Source organism: Haliaeetus leucocephalus, unplaced genomic scaffold (genome assembly GCF_000737465.1).
Source record: "Haliaeetus leucocephalus isolate CR32 unplaced genomic scaffold, Haliaeetus_leucocephalus-4.0 Scaffold871, whole genome shotgun sequence".
In the NCBI taxonomy this organism is placed as follows: domain Eukaryota; kingdom Metazoa; phylum Chordata; class Aves; order Accipitriformes; family Accipitridae; genus Haliaeetus; species Haliaeetus leucocephalus.
Genome location: NW_010973307.1, coordinates 4332100 through 4353885, shown reverse-complemented (window position 1 = coordinate 4353885; position 21786 = coordinate 4332100). Strand labels below are relative to the sequence as shown.

Genomic DNA, 21786 nt, shown 5'->3' with positions numbered 1-21786 from the left:
GAGTTACCACTCCATTAGAACGATTTTGCTTTAAGATATTGCCGGCTGCGGGCAAACCACAGAAGTGTTCAAGTTGTTACATGCATCATCTAGTAAGAGCTACAAGGATGCTGAGTACACACTTCTTGCTCTGGAAGTTGTAGTAGCCCTTGCCATAAAACGTTGTGATTTCCCAAGTTTGTGACTTAGAATTCTCCAGTTACGGACTCAATTCACCTGATCAACACCACAAGCCAGCCTACAGCATAACACTGACTTACCAAAACCACATATTATTCTTTAGCACAAATCCTTTGCATACCATTCTGCCACCGCAGCAATTAGCTATTCAATTTTGCAAAACATATTGAGAAAGCACAGTTGATTCACGCAATAATTTCATCTTTATGAGCTTTTAAAAACAACTCTTGTAGCTACGAATGCAATGCAGACTGACTGAACATCTCATGTACAGAAAACAACCCAAAGGATGCCAAGGACAGAGAAAAACAGTGACTTTTGCTTTCAGCAGTCTCAGTAATTAATTCCGCATGAAGAGGTGCTCCAGCAAAAACCACGTCCATCACAGATTTAAACATTTTCCGCCAGAGGAAAGAAGAAACAGAGACCTGCAACCTTACCTCTATCTTCCTGAGGTGAAAGATGGTTCATGGGAAAAACTGGACTCTTCAGTTAATTAAACAGCAAAACGGCAGAATCCTAGAGCCTCAGCAAACACAGGCATCGACCTTCCATGGGCAGTCTTCAAATGAACTCTTCTGACAGGGGACCAGCATCAATTACTGAGTCCTGTGGAGGAAAAGACAGTTTGTTTGCATTACCTTTCATTTATCTTTCTGAATTATTATTCACATGATGCAATTTTCAGTGTTTTAAGTAGGAAAACAGCAAAGTTGAGGTCAACTATTAACTCACAGTAACATCATTAATAGCTTGCTGAACACCTCAATACTATCAATTGCAAGGTATCTTTTTTATTTCATTGGAAAAGAACTCATCAACTCATCAAGGTTCCTCAACCTTTAAGCTACTTGGGGAAATAAAGTAAATGAAAGCTTAATACTCCAACCAGTAAGTTGTTTTGTTTTTTTTTTTCAATTCTCCCCTCCCTCTTTGCCAATGCCACTCCTAAGAAATAAAGACTACCCTCCAGAAAAACACGGCACAGATCTAGTAGCAAATCTGCCATAGCAAGACAGCATCTATGCAACATGGGAGATAAAAACTAGCACCAGAATATTACAGTTGGTGTTTACAGCCGACAGGCTGCAGACCACCACCGAACTTATAAAATCCAAAGATAATGATATCCTTCCCTGCCTCACAAAGGCACAGATAGCAAATTGCTGTTGTTACTAAGCATTAAGCTAGAACCAGAACAAGGGGATTTCTCCAGTTCCTCCTCTTCTGCAGACTTTCTGTATCACCAGGTAAGCCAGGTAGTCTCTGAACCTGAGATGAGCATAATTATTTCTCTCCCAAAGCATGTATGCCATAAAAAGATACTAAGACTGCAGTATGTCTATTTTCTTCAGCCAGCCCCTCTCCTGTAAGTCATAACAGTCTGAACCTTGTTCCTCTCGAGCCAAATGCTAGTATGTCAACTAATTTGTGGCTTGCAAAGACTTTGCTTGGTTGAAAAATTTAAGTTCATAAAATTGGGCTCTTCATATTGTGATGCACTGCCTGAATTCTAATGAAAAAGTAAATAATTAAAAAAACAAAACAAAACAAAAAAACAGCCATGGAAACCACTGATATGAGCTTCATAACCTTTCTTCCAAGCCACTCCACACATTGCAGTTTCTATAGTCACGCTTGCTACCCATCCCATCGAATGCTTCAAGACAGAAGTCCCAATAATTGCTTTTGAACTTTTACTTGTAGTAGCTATAGGATGCAATTCATCTTAATCAACCTTAGACACCTATGAGCTGGTTGGAAACCGGAGCTGGTAATTCCAGGGTCCCTCTGCAGTCAATAAACAGGTCCATGAATCTTCCCTTGGAGCTGCTGGACAGAGATGTCTGCAGGTCCTCAGCAGCCCAACCAGCCCCAAAGGCTGGCTGCTGCTTCAGCAGATCGCATTTGGTCCCCAAGAACCACCAGGTTAGGAGTCCACATTAAATTACTTCCAGGATGTGTCTATTTTCTTTCTTTCTCTCTCTCTCACAGGGTTACTAGGATTATTGGGTTAAATTTATACCTCTAAATCCAAACATCTAAAATTACATGAGGGGAGTACCATCATTAGTTCAAAACCTGCTTGTCCCCATTGCCACTCTTGCTATTACAAAAGAAATTAGTTAGATGGACACAGTCATTAGAATACCATCTTAATAATGCGCCCGTCATTAGCAACACAAGACTCTTGTAAGTCACTCATTGCAATGTATTCATGAAAAATCAAACATGCAAAAGGAGGGAGGAAAACTCAGATGGCAGCATCGTCTCCAAGGCACTGGCAGAGAACAACTCTGGAAGCTTATGGATCCGCATCTGAACAGAGAAGTATGACTAGAGCACATCCTGATGGCAGACAGCATCCATTTTTATGCACACATGCACATAAACGAACACAAAAGATGCACAAACTGCTGTATCACTCAGGCTTCCAGTCTGAAAGTTGCATTTTACCAGTAGGAGACAGTCTTTGAATTTCTAAACAACATATACGTCCCAGCTGCTTTCACTACCCCTACAATAAATGGACAAAATGATGCTAAGGAAGGAATGTTAAAAACAGAAAAACATAAATAATAATGGAAACTTTAAGAATATGTTTCCAGATTCCCAGGGTGAGGTGTGTGTCTGGGGGGGATTAAGCTCCCAAGACTAAAAAGGGAAGATGTTCCTGTTCTAAAAAAATAAAATAACTCTTGTCAACTTGTCTCTCATGAAAAGGAGAGCAACAATCAGAATAAAATATATATATATAACAAAGAGAAGAAAAACTAAACTGTTGGCATATTAAAATACAGCAGAAATGTAGTGATATGAAACAGTAAGAGAAGCAAAATGCAATGACAAGAACCACAATACTCACATGTTTGAGTGTATCAGGTTATAAAAATTACCTAGGAACAGCACATTCCAGCAATGGCCAAGGACCGTTACTGCACAGAAAGAGAGCAACCACCAGCAATATTATAGGAACAGCAGAAGAATGCAACAAATATTTCTGTTCATTAATTAAGAAAGAAACCAGATGGTATAGTCATGCCACAGGAAACATTTTCTATTCCAAACAGCAATGCAGGCAGATGTGAAACAACAGCTAACAGAGCTGGTCGTTTTTAAGTCAGGAGATCTTCAACTGCATCTCAGGGGCTTTAAAAGAGCCGGACAAGAAAAACTCTGCACCATTTATCGTAGCTTCCTGCAAGTGTTAACTTGGGAGGTTTGAGAGCATTGGAGGACATACTGTTGTGTCAGTATTTTAAATGCATGAGCAGGATGACCAGGCTAATAAAAGCTATCAGTCCAGCTTACATCCCAGGAAGAAAAGGAAAACGCTGGTATAAAATCTAATTAGGAGTTATGGGAAGTAAATAGGGGATATCTACCAACACATAGGTCTTAAATCAACTGTATGCATTTTATTAAGACTGCAAGATTGGCTGCAAACTGTAACAGTTCTGATGCAACAGACTTAAGAGTTCGGTGTTATGTGTAAAGTCTGACTTCTCAAGTAACTGGAATTACATTACATAACATGGAATATATTAAACAATTAATAATTGGTCAAGTGACAAGTCATAAAATATAACTAGATCATCATTAATCACATGCTCACACTGAAATACCAGAAGGAGCAGTTCTTGTGCCCTACTTTACTCATCCTCCTGCAAGCCAAGAGCAAAAGCCTCTGCATCTCAGACTCACACCAACTCTAAAAGCTGCAGATAGCAAAGGACACTAGATCTGGATCTTTTACCAACATGACGACAAGCAAAGACCTTGCACATCTTTACCACCAAACACAAACCTGGAGCAGAGACCCCTCCCCATCCAGATGGGATGTAACAGAGCAGGGACACACCAGCAGCCTATGAAGGCAGCAGCACCTTGCTTAGTGTAAGAACAAAGGGGCAAGAAATGAAAGTAGCAGGTGCCAAGTCCAAAACCAAGCAAGAGACAGCGGTTTCTTCACCCACAACCCAGCTAAGCGGTTTAGCTCCTCGCCGCAGGATGTTGTGCACGCTAAACGTCTGCGCAAGCTCAAGGAAAGCCTGGCTGTGTCACACAGCAGACACCCATGATGGTTACTAATAAGATGGACATCATCGCTGGCTGGGAAAGTCCTGGAGAAGTTGAAAGATCAGAGGCTGGAGAGTTGGGCAAGTATCATACAGGGTCTGCCCAGTTCTCACATCCTTCTGGAGGCTCTGCTTTTAGAAACAGGGTAGAGATCCATCAATGCTATTCTTATATTCTCACCTTAGAGTAGAGGAAACTGCATTTTGGAAACGATCTCAGTGACAGTGGACCACCAACCCCACACGGTTCCCCAGTGCAGCTTCCTTTGGCAACAGCAGTGCATTGGCTGCGTGCATGAAAAACTCCTGAACGTGGGAGCTCAACCCACTACTTCAAATACAACTGAACTCGGGGAGGTCCTACAGTCTCTCATGTAGGTGACCATATCAGATACTATTAACAACCTCTCCTTTTCCAGAGATGGCGAAACCATGGCTTTTGAACCACAGGCAGTCTACAGGCAGCCCCAGAGTCACTCCCGGACTGCAGCGCAGTTGCACAAGAAGTAGTGGGGTGATGCTGTCCCAGGGTCATCTGTTGTGGTTTAAGCCCAGCCAGCAACTAAGCACCACGCAGCCGCTCGCTCACTCCCCCCACCCAGTGGGATGGGGGAGAGAATCGGGGGGAAAAAAAGTAAAACTTGCGGGTTGAGATAAAGACAGTTGAATACAACAAAAAGGAAGAAAATAAAAATTACAATAATAATAGAAAAATAATTAGAATATACAAAACAAGTGATGCACAATGCAATTGCTCACCACTCGCCCATCGATGCCCAGTTACCTCCTGAGCAGCAATCTGCCCCTCAGGCCAACTCCCCCCAGTTTATATACTGGGCATAACGTCACATGGTCTGGAATACCCCTTTGGCCAGTTTGGGTCAGCTGTCCTGGCTGTGTCCCCTCCCAACTCCTTGTGCCCCTCCAGCCTTCTTGCTGTCTGGGGATGAGAAGCTGAAAAACCCTTGGCTTGGTCTAAACACTACTTAGCAACAACTGAAAACATCAGTGTGTTATCAATATTCTTCTCATACTAAATGCAAAACATGGCACTATACCAGCTACTAGAAAGTAAATTAACTCTACCCCAGCTGAAACCAGGACATCATTGAACAATCTGAGCCCACATCAGCAGAAGAAAGCAAGTTTGAGAGGCAGACACAAACACGTGCCTCATTTACTGAGGACCAAAGATCTTCCAGACATAATTCCCTGGCAGAACCGCTCCATCCCCTCAAGATCTCTTATGTCCCACACGTTTTCTCATCCTCAACCATATCAAGATTTTGCTAAGCTTTCCCAGGTCATTACTATGAAACCTATCTGCACCCCACTACCTGTCCATAAATCACAGTAAGAAGCTAAAGGAGCTGGATGGATCTTGGCTTTTCTTTCCAAAACATTATGCCTTGACGCAATAATAAGAGACACTTTACAAGTGCTATTATGCACAAGCTTTCAGTTTAAGATATAAAGAGATCTGGAGGACAGATAAAAGATATAAGTGTCCATAGATTATATACATCAACAACCCAGGATATTTTTCCCTTTCATCAGAAAGCCACCTAATTAGCAGGAATATGCACTCGTAAATCTCCAACATTAAAAACCCCAAGCCCTTTCAATAAAGCTTGCACTGACTGGTGACCTTTGCTCTTCTGTTGTCTTACCAAATCCCGTACTCAGCATTTCTTGCTCAAACTATTGACAACTTTCACTGAATGGTTTGAAGTGATTTGCTTTAAGTGTATCCATGTTTCTCCCTCCAACAAAGCATCAAAGTTGGGCTGTTCCCTGCAACCCAACAAAGCACAAAGAATATCCCATACAAGTCGATGGATTGGACCCTGGTTTTAAACAGTTGAAGCTGAGGGCAAGAAGTGGGTTATCCATGATCTTGTTAAGCATATCCTCTGAAGCTGCTTTGACCAAGGTTCAGACCAGATGACCTCCTGATACCCCTTCCACCTAAACTATCCTGCATTAACTATAGCAGATTTAGTGTATCAAAAGTTCTTCTTATCCCATGAAAACGTATTCAAACACACACAGGAGAGCCGGATGTGTTGCTGAACCCATGAGCTTTTCCATCCTTATGTCTGCTTTGAAATTCTACTAATCGATTGAAAAATTAGTGGAGAGCGTAAGGAAGCTAAAATGGTGTTTAGGCTCAAGGTCAACTGCTAATACATTTTTTGAGTAAAATAAATCTGCTAAACCATTTCAGACATTCCAGTGACCAGAAGAAAAAACTTCCTGTCATCCTTCATCTGAGCTAGATCCCACCCAAAACCTTTCATCTTTAGCTTACTACAACATTTTCCAGTCCCCCAAAGTCATGTGCTTTCTACTGCATCTTCAGCCACAGACCTACCGGGCATAAACGCTTTGCAAGTAAGTTCTCACACAGCCCGTGATGCACCAAGCCACCACAGCACCTTTGAAGCGGTCATCATTTAGCATGTGAAACATGCATCTTTCAATACCTCCCTTGTTATATTTTACTTAAGGCTCTAAATATTTTATTGGTGACTGTTTAATATTAAAATGCATAAACAAGGATCGGTGGAGGCAGGATCAGAAACAGCATTGCTCTCTTCACTCAGTAAGTAGGCTCCAAACCTACAACATGAAGACAAACATGGGTTTGTCCAACTTTGTCCCACGCTGTGACCGTAGGATCCTCTCCCGTCTGTCGACTGCAACAGTTTGTTCCATTTAGCCTAGGTAATCAAATTATACCCAACTATGAAAAGCAAGTGGAAAGGAGTTAGGAGGGATTTAATGTTCATTGTATGTTGACGAAATCCATAATTTATTTACCCATTTTTCATTGCTGTGCTATATATAAAAAGGGCACACTACAAAGCAGTAACAAAAAAGAACAGCTTTGTTACAGGAGGTTGCAGGGAGGCTCCCACAAGGACCTTCCTTCTCTTCCTGCTTTCAAGCAACGTGCAGCACCAAATTTTTTTTGCAACTTCTCCAAACTCCAAGGTTGTTGGGCCAGTGTAAATGCTGCATTTTTAAAAGGTGTATTTAATCTCCCTGGAGTAAGGACATTCAGGCAACAGTTTCAAGGCAATGCTTATTATCACTACGCTTTCCCCTCGTGAAGTACCCTTCCAGGCTCCCTTTAAATTTCATTTTGCTTAAGAACTTATACACATTTTTGGGCATCTGGAAAGCCTGTTTTTCTCCTTATCTACTTTTTTCATGTACTACTGCTTGATTTATAACCAATACCAAATAAGTGTTGCAGGAGACACAGAGAGAAAAGCCGTTTTGCAAGAGGGCTAAATCTGTTTGCCAGTTAACTGTTGCAAATTAAAAGGTCAGAAAAACAATCACTGTATTTGGAAAGCATAATTTTACACAACTAAGACCTCAATGAAAAAAAAAAAATATTAACTTTGTTCCAGTAAAACGAGTTGTCTTATCTACCCATGAGGAAGTTTAATAAACAGCTTTCTGTACTTCTAAGGTTTTGAACACGTGCCAGGTTTTGCAGTGATCTCACTCATCCTAGATGAAACTGCTGGGCTTTAACTGAAAAGCAGAAAGTGTAAAATATGTTTTAAAAAACATCTGAAGGAGAAATTGATTGGGTTTGTTCATTTAGCCAATCAATAACAACAGACAACACTAACACTAAAGTCACATCTGCAGATTGCTCCTACTGTTACAGATCAAGACCAGTGAATTAACCTGCTGGTTCCCAAAGCCCAAGGTGCTCACGTAAGACAGGAGAGGCACATCACACAGCCCAAGTTAGGAATCCTGCCAGACTTCTGCCAACTCAAGCCTAGGGCAGCTCCACATGGAAGTACCCAGGCTTATTTGTTGAGGATCCCAGCCAGCACTGCTGGAGCCATCCAGGGAGAGGAGAGAGGCAGAAGTGACTCCAAGGTTGGGGCAAAGCAGCAGCAACACCATTTTATGGACCACTGTGCAACTCTTGCAGTCTTGGCAGACTGTCTGGCAGTCACCCTTGGGGGTATTTGAAGGACTGAAGAGGCCAGGCTGAGTTTCACTGCCACATAATTTGGCTTTTGACCCATTGAGAGACAAGCAAGGAGGACAAGCCGAGATGGAGGGTTGTTGAGTCTCTAAACCCCAACTATCTCCAGGTGGCACACCGGAAGAGAAGAGCTCAACAGAAAGGAAAAGCTGTATTTATGTATACAACACCAAGTATAAAAGAACTTCTTTCGGCAGGTTCTTGCAACAATCTCATATACCCATGAATGCTCAACCTGCCACAGGTCTCCTACACCATCATTGGCTTTTCTTCATTCACCTGCCTCATTGCAACACAAAGCTCAAAGTTCCCAAGTTTTAGATTTATACAAATTGCTGTAATTTTGAACCAGCTCAAGATTTCACAAGCACTGTGAGGCCGTAATAGCATTTTGCTGGCAGAAGTCCCTAGCTGGACCACTTTGGGAGCTTCAGGCAGTAGAAATCACACAAGTCAAAATCTCTTCCTTGCCATGACTTGACCATCAACTCTGGGGAACGCTGAACCTGCTGCAGGATCCTGCAAAGAGAATAAAACTGAAAGCTCTTTAGCAGATGGCACTGTCCAAGGGTGCTTCAGCCATCCCTGCCACAGTATACACGAGCAGGACTCCTGTTTTGCATCCTGAAAGCAGAAGTCGCCTTTAAGGGGAGAAAAGAAAATCCCAAAACCAAAACCCAAAGCATTTTGCTATCCACACACAACCCAGCACCCCAGGTGCCCATTACTATATTTTGCCAAATTAATCCATAGCTTGCTCCTAGCCAAAGGAATCATTAGATTTATGTCCAAAAACTCTCAAGTCATTAAAGGGCTTAACTGCATGCTTTACATTAGTTTTTAATAACTTCCTGATATAGATTAGATCCAACTCTTTTCCTCCCTCACCGGCTGAACCGGTGATAGACTCTATGAACACCTTAATTTCTGGAATGGCATCCACATTCTCAGAATATTCAGTTTCCCTCATTAGGGCAAATCTGGTTTCAAGCCAAACGACATATAAATAATTATTTATAAAGCTCAGTATTCCTGCGGTGCTCAGGTTCCTTTTCTTCCAAAAGTTTTCTTGAAAATGTCTACTGTTGTTTGCAAAATATTTTGTCAGACTGATGCCAAAGGGTGATAACTGCTTTCTTGCTTGATGTCAGCTCCTTGGAAAGGCTGAAATTGTATGACGCTTCTAAAGGACTATACGTAAAGTTATCTCTGAGTAATCTAAGAGAGATATCTCGTACAGAAGAGAGTAACTGGTTTGAAGAGCTGTGCAAATGCTAATTCCTCAGGCTGGAAAGAAGATGCATCTTTGAAAGTGGAATTTAAGCTGCCACAGGTTCCCTGTTCCAACAAAAGCAGCTCCTACCACACTTTTAAAATAAATCCCTAATCTGAGATCTCCTGCAAAGCACAATCTTGATCTTAGGAACATGAGACTGACTTTTAATTCTTTCCTACCTTTTCTTCTCTCTACTCAATGACGATGATTAAACAACGACAAATGGGTTTGTATGGTTACCATTGTGAAACAGGCTACTGTCCAAGTAAACCTTAAGCAATGCACAAATATGCTGTTATACCAAGTGATGCACAGACTGTGGTGGCCTCAAACCTTCACAATCACTTGAACAGCTGTGCGCTGGATTACAAGTACGTGGTACAGTACTTTAAACTGTTTACTTTCTTACTATCCATCATTTAAATGTGCTTAACAACAAGCACCAGCAGCCTGGGACAGATGTTCTTGCCTTTTCTTCTTCCACTACAAAATGTAATTTAAAAAAACTAATGGAGAAGGATATCATAAATAAAATATATAAAGGATATTGTATATAAGACTACAGAGTTCAAAAATCTTCATTAATATATTAACACAGAGAAGGTGTAGTAGAGTCCAACAGTGACAACTTTGCTATTAATTAGTATGTCTGGACTTCTAGCTCTTAATTACCCTTGTCGTACATTTTTAACTCTAAAGATGCTTTATTGTCCTGGCATCAAAACAATAACGGGGGGAAGCGTTAAGATATTGTGAAATTCTAATTCTCTTTATTTCAATTAATTTGAAATTTCAATTACATTTATACCTCAAATGTTTCTTTACGAGGGCCTGGGTCATGCTGAGTCAAGCTTGGGAGTAAGCATAAGCTGAAGATGCAAAGCACTCTGCAGCATCATGGGTACACATCTCTAATAAAAACGTCACTGTCCTCAGCCCTGTGATTTCAGATCTGTATCTCATCACCTTTATTGAATCCAAACTGTGGCAGAGCTCATTATATCCAGAAGCAATTTAGAAGTTTGAGAAGCTGACTCAATAGGTTTCTTTAAAAAGTAAAGCCAACAAAATAATTTTAGAATGTTCTCTGATGCTTCTTGAGTGTCATGTCTTAATGATTAAATATATTGGGACAATGAAGGGGAAAGAAGAAATGAAGACAACTTTCTGAAACAACTGCCACTTCAAGATTTGAAAACTGCTCTTCTCTCACTGCCCCCAGAACTCACATCATTATCTCTGAGTTTTTTATACAATGCAGATAGCTCAGATAAACAGACTGGATATGAACACAGAAGTACTGTGTTTACTATAATCCCTGGCTGACAATTAAATAACACAAAACATATTAATACTAAGAAAACCATTACATTGGAGTTATAACTCCATATATTATGGAATAGCATAAATCTATATATGCATAATATAAGAATATGTAGCTATAGCTACAGAAAGAAAATTCAGTAGTAAAAAGGTAATTTTGAGGACTAATGAGTGGAAAAAAATGTAAAGCGAAACCTTCATCACTGCTATGTTCCTGCACACTAAAATACAATGCTGTTGAAACAGTTTAAAGGCATGTTTACCTTTTTTAATTATTTCAGTACAGTACTCGAAAAAAATACTGAGACTCTATCAAAAAACAAATTGCTTAAAGTAGTAACAACATTTCTAGAAGGTTTCATCAAAGTCAGGATCAAGGACAGGAAATGGCTTATGCTGCTTCTTGTACTGCGAGAGAGGGGAAAGGTGGGTGTAGGGGGAAGGAAATTCCACATACAAGAGCATCCAACGTGCAAGCTGCCACTGCAGCTGGCAAAGCGCAGGTACCACCATGGATGAGGACCATTAAAGGCAGCTTGGAAGATATAGCCAAACCTTTTAAGATTATATGCTTATCAGCCTGAATGCCTAACCAGTGCTTTAGAAATAAAGTATTACTGGGAGTAGAGGGCCTGTGTTTATACAGAAAAGCCACAGTGAACTTAGAAACTGTAAAGCTTTTTTCTCATGTATTTATGATTTCTTATTAAAAAAAATCCAAGATGCCGTAAGTTTATCTGTATGTATAATTTCAGCTATTTGAATGCTTTGTCTGAATTGATTCCCAATGGAAATTGAAAATTCCCTGCTTTCATGTACTATTTCAGCTTAAACATTTCGTCAACAACACTGCAGAAGGTGAGCAAGGGGATGCCGAGGGCAGACGTCCCACCCCTGCCAATCCTGCAAACATATGTGATGGCCATGCATGCAGTACAGCACCGCGTGGAGACGGCACGGGCAACCGCTTTACCTTCTCAGCTACTAGCATCCCCTGCCAGACCAGACTCAATAATCATAATTTTGCACATAAAGCCTATTCTGTGGTATAAAGTGGACTTGACTGGGCACTGGGTGGAAGAGCAGCTCCAGAGCAGTGAAGGGGGGACTGTATTAAGGGAAACAAAGACAACTCAAACAGAAAAGTCAAGGGTTAACCACCGCCTTTCCCTTTCTCCACTGCAGCCTCAAATAGCTCATGAAATCTCTTACCACCCAGCTACGCTCCTCTAAGCCTGTTTTCCAGTAATTTTAGAGAAAAGGGATTCCAGCTGCAAATGCAGACTAGCAAAGTGTCAGTGCTAATATATGTCCTCCCACTCCTCTGCTCTTGCATCCATCATGTCCTACCATCGGTTCAGAGCCACCCTGAAAATACAGCATCACGCTTGTTTTCTGTGTGGTCTGTCATCAAAAGGGGGCACAGGCAGGGAAGGAAAAAGACTTTTCCAAAGCAGATGACTATAGCCGTGCAAGTTGAATGTAACATTATAAAAGCGAGGGTGCGGGGAACTGTTTATAAACGGCTTGAAGTCAATCCATAGAGAAGTGTTTTCTGCAAAACGTGTCTCTTGCAGAGCTTCAGATCCTGTGGGCAAACCAACCCTTAACATTCAAGTTTGTCCCATCCATCAATCCAGAGACCAAGCTCCCTGCTGCTCTGATCCTTCCAGGGAAACCAGCTCCAACAACAGAGGATTTGGCTGAGAATTTCCACCTGTGGCTAGTGGCAAAGGGAACAAGCCATTTTCTCTGAAGCTCCTCAAACCAGTCCCAAACCACTGCCTTTCCTATTCGAAATTAAAAGCAGATGGTAAACAAATCAAAGGACAGTTATCTAAACAGTTGCTGAGATTTAACATCTCTCTTCATTATCCAGCTGAAATATATTGTTTTCACATTCATACTCCCAACTCCGATCTGTTTATTGGTTTGCAACAGTGGGGAATTTCCTCCTCCTTTTCCAATAGCAACTTGGTAACCACAGTGCATTTGGCATTTTCTTAGACAATATTCCTTTGAAGCGTTAACCGAAAGGGGCTGGAAATGAGAAACAGCTACACTGGAGGTGGTACAAAGATGCACTCCACAGTAGAAACTTCAGCAAAGATCAAATCTCCTGAAATAACTCATCGGTGTCTCCATTTGAGGGGAGAATTTGATATACCCTTTTCTGACAAACAAGCTAGCAGCAAAGCAAAGGATTCAGAAGTGTCACCTCCAATATCCATTCTAAACCTGTACAACACGCAGCCTCCAAATTGCTTTGATCTACCAAAGGACAGCATGCTTTGCTGGTAAAGCCATCTTAAAGAAACCGGGGGCTGTAGACACTTCAGATGGGCACGTAGAACGTGCCCAAAACACAAGTACAGCAAGGCGGAGCTCTCTGCATCCCAGATGAATGCTGCTCTGCCCCATCCCATTGCACAGGATCCTCCTGGAAGATGCCATAGCTGCACCGCAGGACCACCAAGCCTTAGCTGCCGGGATATTTTTAATTGCAGACCCACGTCCCAAAGCAAGGGGAGCACCGTAGTGAGAACCAAGGCATATTTGGGCAGAATAGACCAGGGTGGAGAAGCAGCACCCTGAGGTCTCCAGTAGTCCACAGGTCCTGAACTTGGCACAGTAATTTCTCCATCAAGCCCAGAAATTCTGATCTTCTCCAATTATACCTGCAAGGAGCAGGGAGTTGGACTTGATGATCCTTATGGGTCCCTTCAAACTTGAGATATTCTATGATTCTAGAAAGAGAGCTACAGGATAACATGTATCTCAACTAAAGCATCCATTTTACTTAATCCCCAGATTGCTCCAGCGGTGTTTATACTCTAACACAAGAGCACTCCAGCTGCAATTTGCTGTATAGAAACACGACCAGAAGGGAGAGAACATTGCAAATCCAGCAAAAAACCAGCCACCCCTCCATTATATGTATTAACCAAAACGATCTCCTAACCCATTAGCATGACACCTCAATTTCAACGCCATCCTGAGCTATACAAGGGGGTTTGCTGATCATGCGTTCCCCTTCCCATCACGTGTGTGGTGCTGGAAGGAAACGCACCCTTGTCCTCGCCCGAGCAACAAGGTGGTTATCACTAATTGCAGCAGCAAAGCAATTCAATGAGATGGCAAATGCATGCATAAAGCAGAAGGGAGAAGGAAAATTTGGAAACCTGGGCAAGCTTTCTCCCGCACTGGTTTCCACAGGTGTAAAATGGGAATTACTGATGCAAACACCTTTTGTTAAGAGCTATGGGATTTGCTTACTACACCTTGTAAAGCATCAATGTCTCCTGCACAGGCGACTTTGAAAAACTGTCATAGATCTGGAAAAGGAAATTACATGAATCCAAACAGATGGTTAATCAAAAGGTTAGCTTCTGGTTCTGCAGCCAGAGGAAATAGGTTTTTCGTTAGCAAAAATAAATCATATAAACAATATAAACACCAGTGGCTTAAGTCAAAATAATAGTTTAGGTCGATCTGGATTTAACACCTGCAGCAACATACTACTAATCTCAGCATTTCTGACTTTCAGCAGTTGAGCCTTAAAATCATTTAAGTCGTTATAGATCTTCCAGGGTCTTCCGTTGCTTCTGCAGCCACCTCCCAGGGCGACGCAGGCAAGTGGCTCAGCAGCACGGGCTTCTGGTCACATTCCCAAAATGCAAACAGGTACAAAGAACGGCATCTGTGTTTCATTTCGGTGGCAAGATTTTCATTTATCAGCAGCCAAAATTGCTGGACTATCACATAACCCCAACTGTGGGCTGGAGGAGCATTTTGGAGTTTTTCTTCTTAGTGTTTTTTTTTCCCCAAACACACAAAATTGGAAGGGACAGCACCAAAGTTTTAGAATCACAGAATGGTTTGGGTGGGAAGGGACCTTTCAAGGTCATCTAGTCCAAACCCCTGCCATAGGCAGGGACATGTTCAACCAGATCAGGTTGCTCAGAGCCTCCAAGTCGATCACGTGCCAGCAGAGTGTTGTTAAGCACTGGACTGCAGCAAGAGATAGTGTTAAAATAAGCTCTTTGGAGATGAGCCTTATATATAAAATTTCCATGGTTACCTCCATGCAAGTTACCAAGGATTACATGGGACTAAGTACTTATTTTTCCAAAGCCATTTATAAGCATTTAAGAGATTTTTTCCATTCTTGCCTCAAAGTATTTCATACCATTAGCCACTGTTTTTCTGATCATATACATTATGTATTAAGCCTTAACCAAAACTTAATTTTATACTTTTACAGTTTACAGGAACTGCATTAGAGATAGGTATGATAAGAAGATATATGTTTGTATAAAATGTCAAGATAATCTTGACAGCTAGCAAAGTCCTAGTGTGAATTAAAGGCTAAAAGAAAGTATTTTATCATTCTACCAGATGAAACAGCCGTTGGATCAGATTTTTCCAGATGTTAGAAGTCAGGGGCCATACTTGCATCGATAACCATGACTAACACCTACACAACTGTGTTTAAACAATTACATTAATGATTCTTGTCATGACTGAAGGAGCTCAAGCTAAAGTGGTGACGTTTTCAGTCCAAGAATTAAATCCGTAAGATTATCCAAAACTAGAGCTTTTTCTGCTCAGCATCACTTATGGAAAAACTGTTATCTGGAAAGAATTTCTTTATTTGCATTTTTAATGAAATGTTCGAGGCTGTAGAAGACCAATTCTGGGAGGCCACCTACAACAACCAATGCACAGCAAGTCTAGGAGCTGCAGATCTACGTGAACATCATACTCTACACCCAGCTCAGTCACCTGGCTGGTTGAGCGGCAAACACACAACCAACCTACCCCAGCATTTTCTTCAACTGAAAATTACAAGAAATAGACTTTTATAAGCATCCTTGAGATTTATTTTAAATGCTATACCAAAAAAGATAAATACTATTTCACACAGGATGCCAACACATGACAGAAGATCCCAGCTGGAAAACCAACTGGTCCGTCACAAGGAGACACTCAGTTCAGCAAAATGGGTCCCGTCTTTCATGACCTGCACTGCCCGAATATGACAAAATGACAACCAGATTTACACGATGGATTTTATTTCCGTCCAACAGCCAGCCTTGCTTTGCATCACTCACCCAGAAGAGCCAAATCCTAACAGGCTCTGTTCTAGCACCCCTCAAATACCCACATCTTGTCCTGTCTTTCTTGGACATTAAAATAATCCCCACAAATGTTAAGGCAGAGCAGACAAATAATTCATTTAAAAGGTCTCGGTCCCATCCGACTGGGACTATGGGTGTGTTATAATGCAATTAAGATACAGAAAATGAGTTACACACCCCTGTTATTTGCAGTCCTACTTATCTTCCTCAAACTGCCAGAGGCATCCTAATCCCCAGTTTCAAGAGAATAATTTCTTAAAAATTAAAGGAAAGCAATTTTCAAAGCCATCCCACCTGGCAGAAGCTTGGATGCCGGGTGCGCCGGCAGCGTGGGTTTGGCTCACCGGACTAACGCTGCCCCAAACGCAGGTCAAAGCAAGGCTGCCCCTTGCCTCCTGCAACAAAAAAATGACGAGCTCCTGTTTCATATTTGATTTCCATCAGCTTCATGTGGCACCATAAGAAGCACATGGCGCAGAGGCAGCCAGATGTGCCCCACAGCTGTCGTTGAGGAGCGATATCCAAACCCTGGGAGGAGATACGGTTGGGAACGCGTGACTTTCTGCTGGATCAGCCAGTCCATTCATCCCCATCCTCCCTTCAGACCTGCTATTTTAGCTCTGCCATCACCGGGCATGTCGCCAAGAAACAGTAAAGACGATTTAATTTCTGGAGGAGCGGTAGGAAAATTGCAAATCTGGGATATTACAATAAAGACATCATCTTCTTTGTGACTTGCGCCACAGAATCCACGGATATGATATGAAGATACCTGTCACTAAACGGTTTCTTTTCACGGTGTTATCACTCGCTCAAGCTAAAACTTCAACAGATTGCCAGGACCTGGTAGAGTTGGAGGTTTCAACCACGGAACCATTCCCTTAAATTAAAACAGCTTTCCATGAAGTTTTACAAACAAAATGTCCTTCTTTTAATTTGGAAAGTGTAAAATGTAATTTCTCTACCTCAGTACACTTTGAGAAGGAGATACAGATAAATAAGTATTTTTTAAAATCACCTACTGAACAGTAGTATAAGCAGACTAAAGGAACTATTTTACTCCCAAAGACAAGACATTGCAAAGCAATAATGTATGTAAAATACGTTTCAAAAAGGAAATTTTTTTTTTCAGATCAATCTTAAACAAGTGTTATCAAAACCATACAGGAATCTAAAAATATCTGGCCAGTGAAAACACTAAACAGAGAAGCAGCCCTCATTTACTTGTTAAGGGATTTATTCCCCCTTTTTTCCTTTAGAGGTTCCCAAGTGCTACTTAGGGTGCGTCAGGTAGCAGGACACAAACCACCAAGAAGATCCAGACCATTGACACCTCAAGGTGCAGGATGAGTGTCCTCACACTATCTCCGGGTGGGTTTTTGTTTGGCTTCTCAAAGCCAGGCTCAGTATTATCAATGGGTAAGACAATCCAAATATTATCCGTGCAAATCTACACCTGCACGGGGACACAGTGTTTTAAAAGAAATGGCTTTAAAGCATGTTAATAGTTGCTGAAATTCTTCATCTCGGGAGCAGCCCATCTACAAACATTTTGTGTTTTCAATCACGTTAGAGCAAATTAACTCCCCTGTGTTTGAAGTCTGAAGTGAACTCGCTCCATGGTAATTACCTCCTGTTCTCGTACAAGTAGCTGCTTGTGCCAGCCCAGCTCACTCTTGCTTCGAGAGGCGATGCTCCAAAGCACCGCCGTAGTGCCGCGGCTGTTTACATTTCTGAAGCCAAGCCTAAAGAACTCTTTTTCTTCCCCTGCTTTAGAAAACTCACTCCAGAAGAGCTTGTTTAGCAAAGACCGTGGAAGCTTTTGCAAAAAAGAGAAACTTTGACAAACACCATTTTAAAACTGCTTCCTAGAGCAAGCTGTATAAAATTATTTTGGATACGTGCTTTTCCCACTCGGTTAAGCCAGGCTGAAAGGGAGAATTCCCTGGTGATTCAGCACATCGTTTGAAAACGTGATGCTTTTATTAAGCCCAAAGAAAGTGAGGCCTCTCAAGGAGGCACTTGATTTCCAAGCACCTGGACACACTCAGCGCTTTGCCAGGCACTCAGGGTGGGTCCATGCACAACATCCACACAGAGAGCAAAACTTTGCTGATGAAGGTACGAGCCCACAGGTAGCAGCATAATATTGGCAGTACCTCCAGGGAAAGGATTTAATGGCATAATTTGGTCCTCCTAGAAGGGTTCAGCCCAGTGTCAGAAAGTTAGTCCAGGCTTCAGACATATAAAAAGATGCAAGGTGCTGGAAAAAATACATTGCATGTTGCTCCCTTTCCACCCCTCAGTTATCTACCTCTCTCCCCCCAATACACACCCACATCTCCTGAAATTTTCACTAGGTCTACCTGCTAAAAATTCACACTCCCTTAAACATAAAACACCCAGTCCCAGAGGCCACCACCTCTCTGTGTCAGGTGGTTTTATATTTTAGGGTGCTCTTCTTACTTTGCAACATAACCAACATCACCGTGTGGCTCAGCAGCAGCAGCTAGCCTTTCTGCTCCCTTCATCTCTCACCAGAAGATCCCTAAATGCTTAGAAATTAGTCCAAAAGTCCTCCAAAAACTTGAAGCTCTTGCCATCTAGAAGAGACCCTCATGGTCCTAATTCAGGTCTTGCTCTCCAAGCACTCATCACTCCCCTCTCAAGTTTTATTTCACAGACTTTAAGGATGCGCAATATAAAGGGTAAAAACGTGGAGAACAAAACCAGAGATCAGAGACTGCCCCTGGCAGACTGAAATTAAACTTAATATGCCTTGAGAATGCTCTCATATAAATAAGTATTCTGAAGCTGATCAAGTGTTAGTAAGCATTAATATGCTTATAAATATCTGCTCACAGGAAGAAAAAAAAAAGATCAGCTAGGAGGATTTGGCTATATACAAAATGTACTCATTTCCTCAAATGAACAAATTAAAGGAAAATATTTTTATTTATTTCCATGTAGGAATGTGATCTTCAAGTTGATTGTGCCATCTCTGGAAAGCTATCCAAGTGGGCAGGCAAAACTGGGGAAGTAAGCAAAATTCATCTCGGAGAAACCCCGTAATAACGAACCAGATGCATTTTCTCCTCTAAGAGTGGGGCTATGTGGAGATCATCAATAAGAATCCAAATTAAAAAGCAACTAGAGGGTAGGCCAGGCAAACTACATCAAAATCCAGAAGCTAGGTTCAGTCAAATAAATACTATTTACTAAAAATGAGGATTGAGATCCTGTCCATCTGGCAAATGTCTGAGACATCCTCCTAAAGCTCTCTTGGCTCTGCAAGAGCAGGACTTTATCCTCTAAGGAAAAGAGATGGGAAACAGCTCACAAAAGTCCTCCATGCAGATTTTAGTCCCTATGGATGTGATCTGAAAAACAGTAGTTTCTTCTCTTCATTCCCAGCATAGGGAATAACAGATTGGGAGATAATGCTATCTTTTCCAGTTTGCCAAATAAGAAGGCTAAACATCTTTTAACATTTAAAAACATTATCCGGCTTCACCTTTATGGGCCTGGGATTTAGAAAGGATACACACAAATTTCATTCCCCAGAAAACATGCAACTGTATCAGGCAAACTGCAGTAAGGGACATAGGGGATAAGGGACTTCATCGTTAGACAAAACCTGCAGATGGTGGACCCAGTACAAACTCTTCCGGCAGAAGTGACTGTGGCCAAGAACTTCAGTCAACTGATGAAATAAAGAACATTTGCCCCAGGCTCAAATGGACATTTCATTAATTACGTGAGAGTTAAGCTAAGATTAAGCAAAGATAGAGACCTGTCTTATGAGAGCATAGGCCAAGAACCAAGAATTTGTTTAATTTCATGGATAACAACAAACTGACATCAATAAGAAAAAGTGTCTAACAAATGCGCTCTTAAACACAGGCCTGAGATTTTTAACACTATTATTTGTGTATAGACTTTATCCACTGAAGCAACCCCATTAATGCTTCCCAGTTCATGAACCTTCTCCATGTGGGGAAAAAGCCTCAATTGGGGTAATATCATTTACAGTACTGGAAAGTGCTGGCCCCCACCAGATTAAAGTATGTTTTCAGCGGTATTTAGGAATTCTGCAGGCAGGGTGGGATGAAGAGTTAATTTTGGGTAAAAGACCTGACCACTTCGTTGGACCAGCAGATCTGAAGCTGAGCCAGCAGAGATGTTTCTGCGTCACCGCTAAGGAGCGGGGTACACATGGGACCATCTACCACCTGTTCAAGATAATGTGGCGATGACCATCTCAACCTCGCCTTGCTTGACAGGCAAAGAACCTACCCGAGATGAAAGTTGTGCCTCACCACACTCTTTGTAATGATAGGACAAGGAGTAATGGTTTTAAACTGAAAGACAGGAGATTCAGACCAGATACAAGGAAGAAATTTTTTTATGCTGAGGGTGGTGAAACACTGGCCCAGGTTGCCCAGAGAGGTGGTCTATGCCCCATCCCTGGAACCATTCACGGTCAGGCTGGACGGGGCTCTGAGCAACCTGATCTGGTTGAAGATGTCCCTGCTCATGGCAGGGGGTTGGACTGGATGACCTTTAATGGTCCCTTCCAATCCAAACCATTCTGTGGTTCTATGATTCTCTGATTCTTAGTTCCTCTTGGCATGCTGTATTCTCCTTAGCTGTGGGGTGCTCAGGGTTCAGACAATTGCAGCAAATTAACATCCCATTTAATATGCAGTTTTCAGTGACCATTCATTGAGCTTGCCCTTAATCGTTTTGCTTAATTCATCTATAAAGGTTGGCTCTTCTCTATGCTAAATGCAAGGCCACATGGCTCTGAGCAAGCTTCGGGCCAAGACCTCTACAGCCCTGGTTAGCTCACAACCCAGGCAAAAAACACCAGGAGCCGACTACCAAGCACAAGAAGTGCTGCTGCAGGCTGCTGCTCTGCTCAAGACACATTTTTCCCCAAAAGGTGCTACTATTCCACAAAGCTACTGAAACACACATCTCCCTCCCCATCCACATAAAGCATTATGGGTGCATCATAAATATATAAATCATATAAAAATATACCAAAAATATATTAATAATGTTCTTTCAAGGGGATTTTGCTGACCTCTGAGCTATTCTCACATCATATTTCCAGCTGCAGGATGGCCACACAGGTAAATGGAAGACTAAACATCATGATCTTGCAAACAGCGGCCCCCAGCTTTCTAATCTTAAACCTTCCTGTGACACAAACAGCCTGTGAGACCACCTCAGCTGACCCCTAAAAACAGTAATTCCAAGCTGTTTGCAAAATGTTATTTTTCCAGGCAAGAGCGTGCAATTTTTTTTTCTCTGTCCAAACAAGGTATGAATCCCTATCATTTTAGGTTCTGAGCACAAGAAACAGTTTATGAATCTTCTGAACATAAAAAAAAAAAGGGCTGTAATGGAGGAGCTCAGTCTGAACCTGACCCCTCCCTACTTGGCAAGCGCTTCCACTTCAATGATCTGTCCCTAAACAGATCCATCCAAGAGCTGGGGAACAGCTCCATCCAAGGGCTGGGGAAGGGGGGAAGAAGAATTGGATGCAAATGCATACATTACTATATGTAAATGACAGTTTTTCAAAAATATTATGTTTCTAATAGTTCTGGCACGAAGCAAGGAATTACATCATTTATCAGAACCTGGGAATTCTGCACTCCTGAATGCCTGGGACTTCCAGTCCTAACAGGTCCTCTCCCTAAAAATCCACAGCAGATGCTGAAAATTATCTGGCCCTTCATGATTTCTTACTGAAAG

At 41.8% G+C, this 21786-nt stretch overlaps 1 protein-coding gene across 1 annotated transcript in view; it reads right to left on the bottom strand.

Annotated features, from left to right (window-relative positions):
* The window catches only part of NCOA1 (nuclear receptor coactivator 1), a 183777-nt gene that overhangs the window by 130775 nt on the left and 31216 nt on the right, over window positions 1-21786 (bottom strand). The window contains exon 2 of the mRNA XM_010583169.1: window positions 621-789. The gene's annotated coding sequence lies outside the window, so the exon portion shown is untranslated. The remainder of the gene's footprint in view (window positions 1-620; window positions 790-21786) is intronic.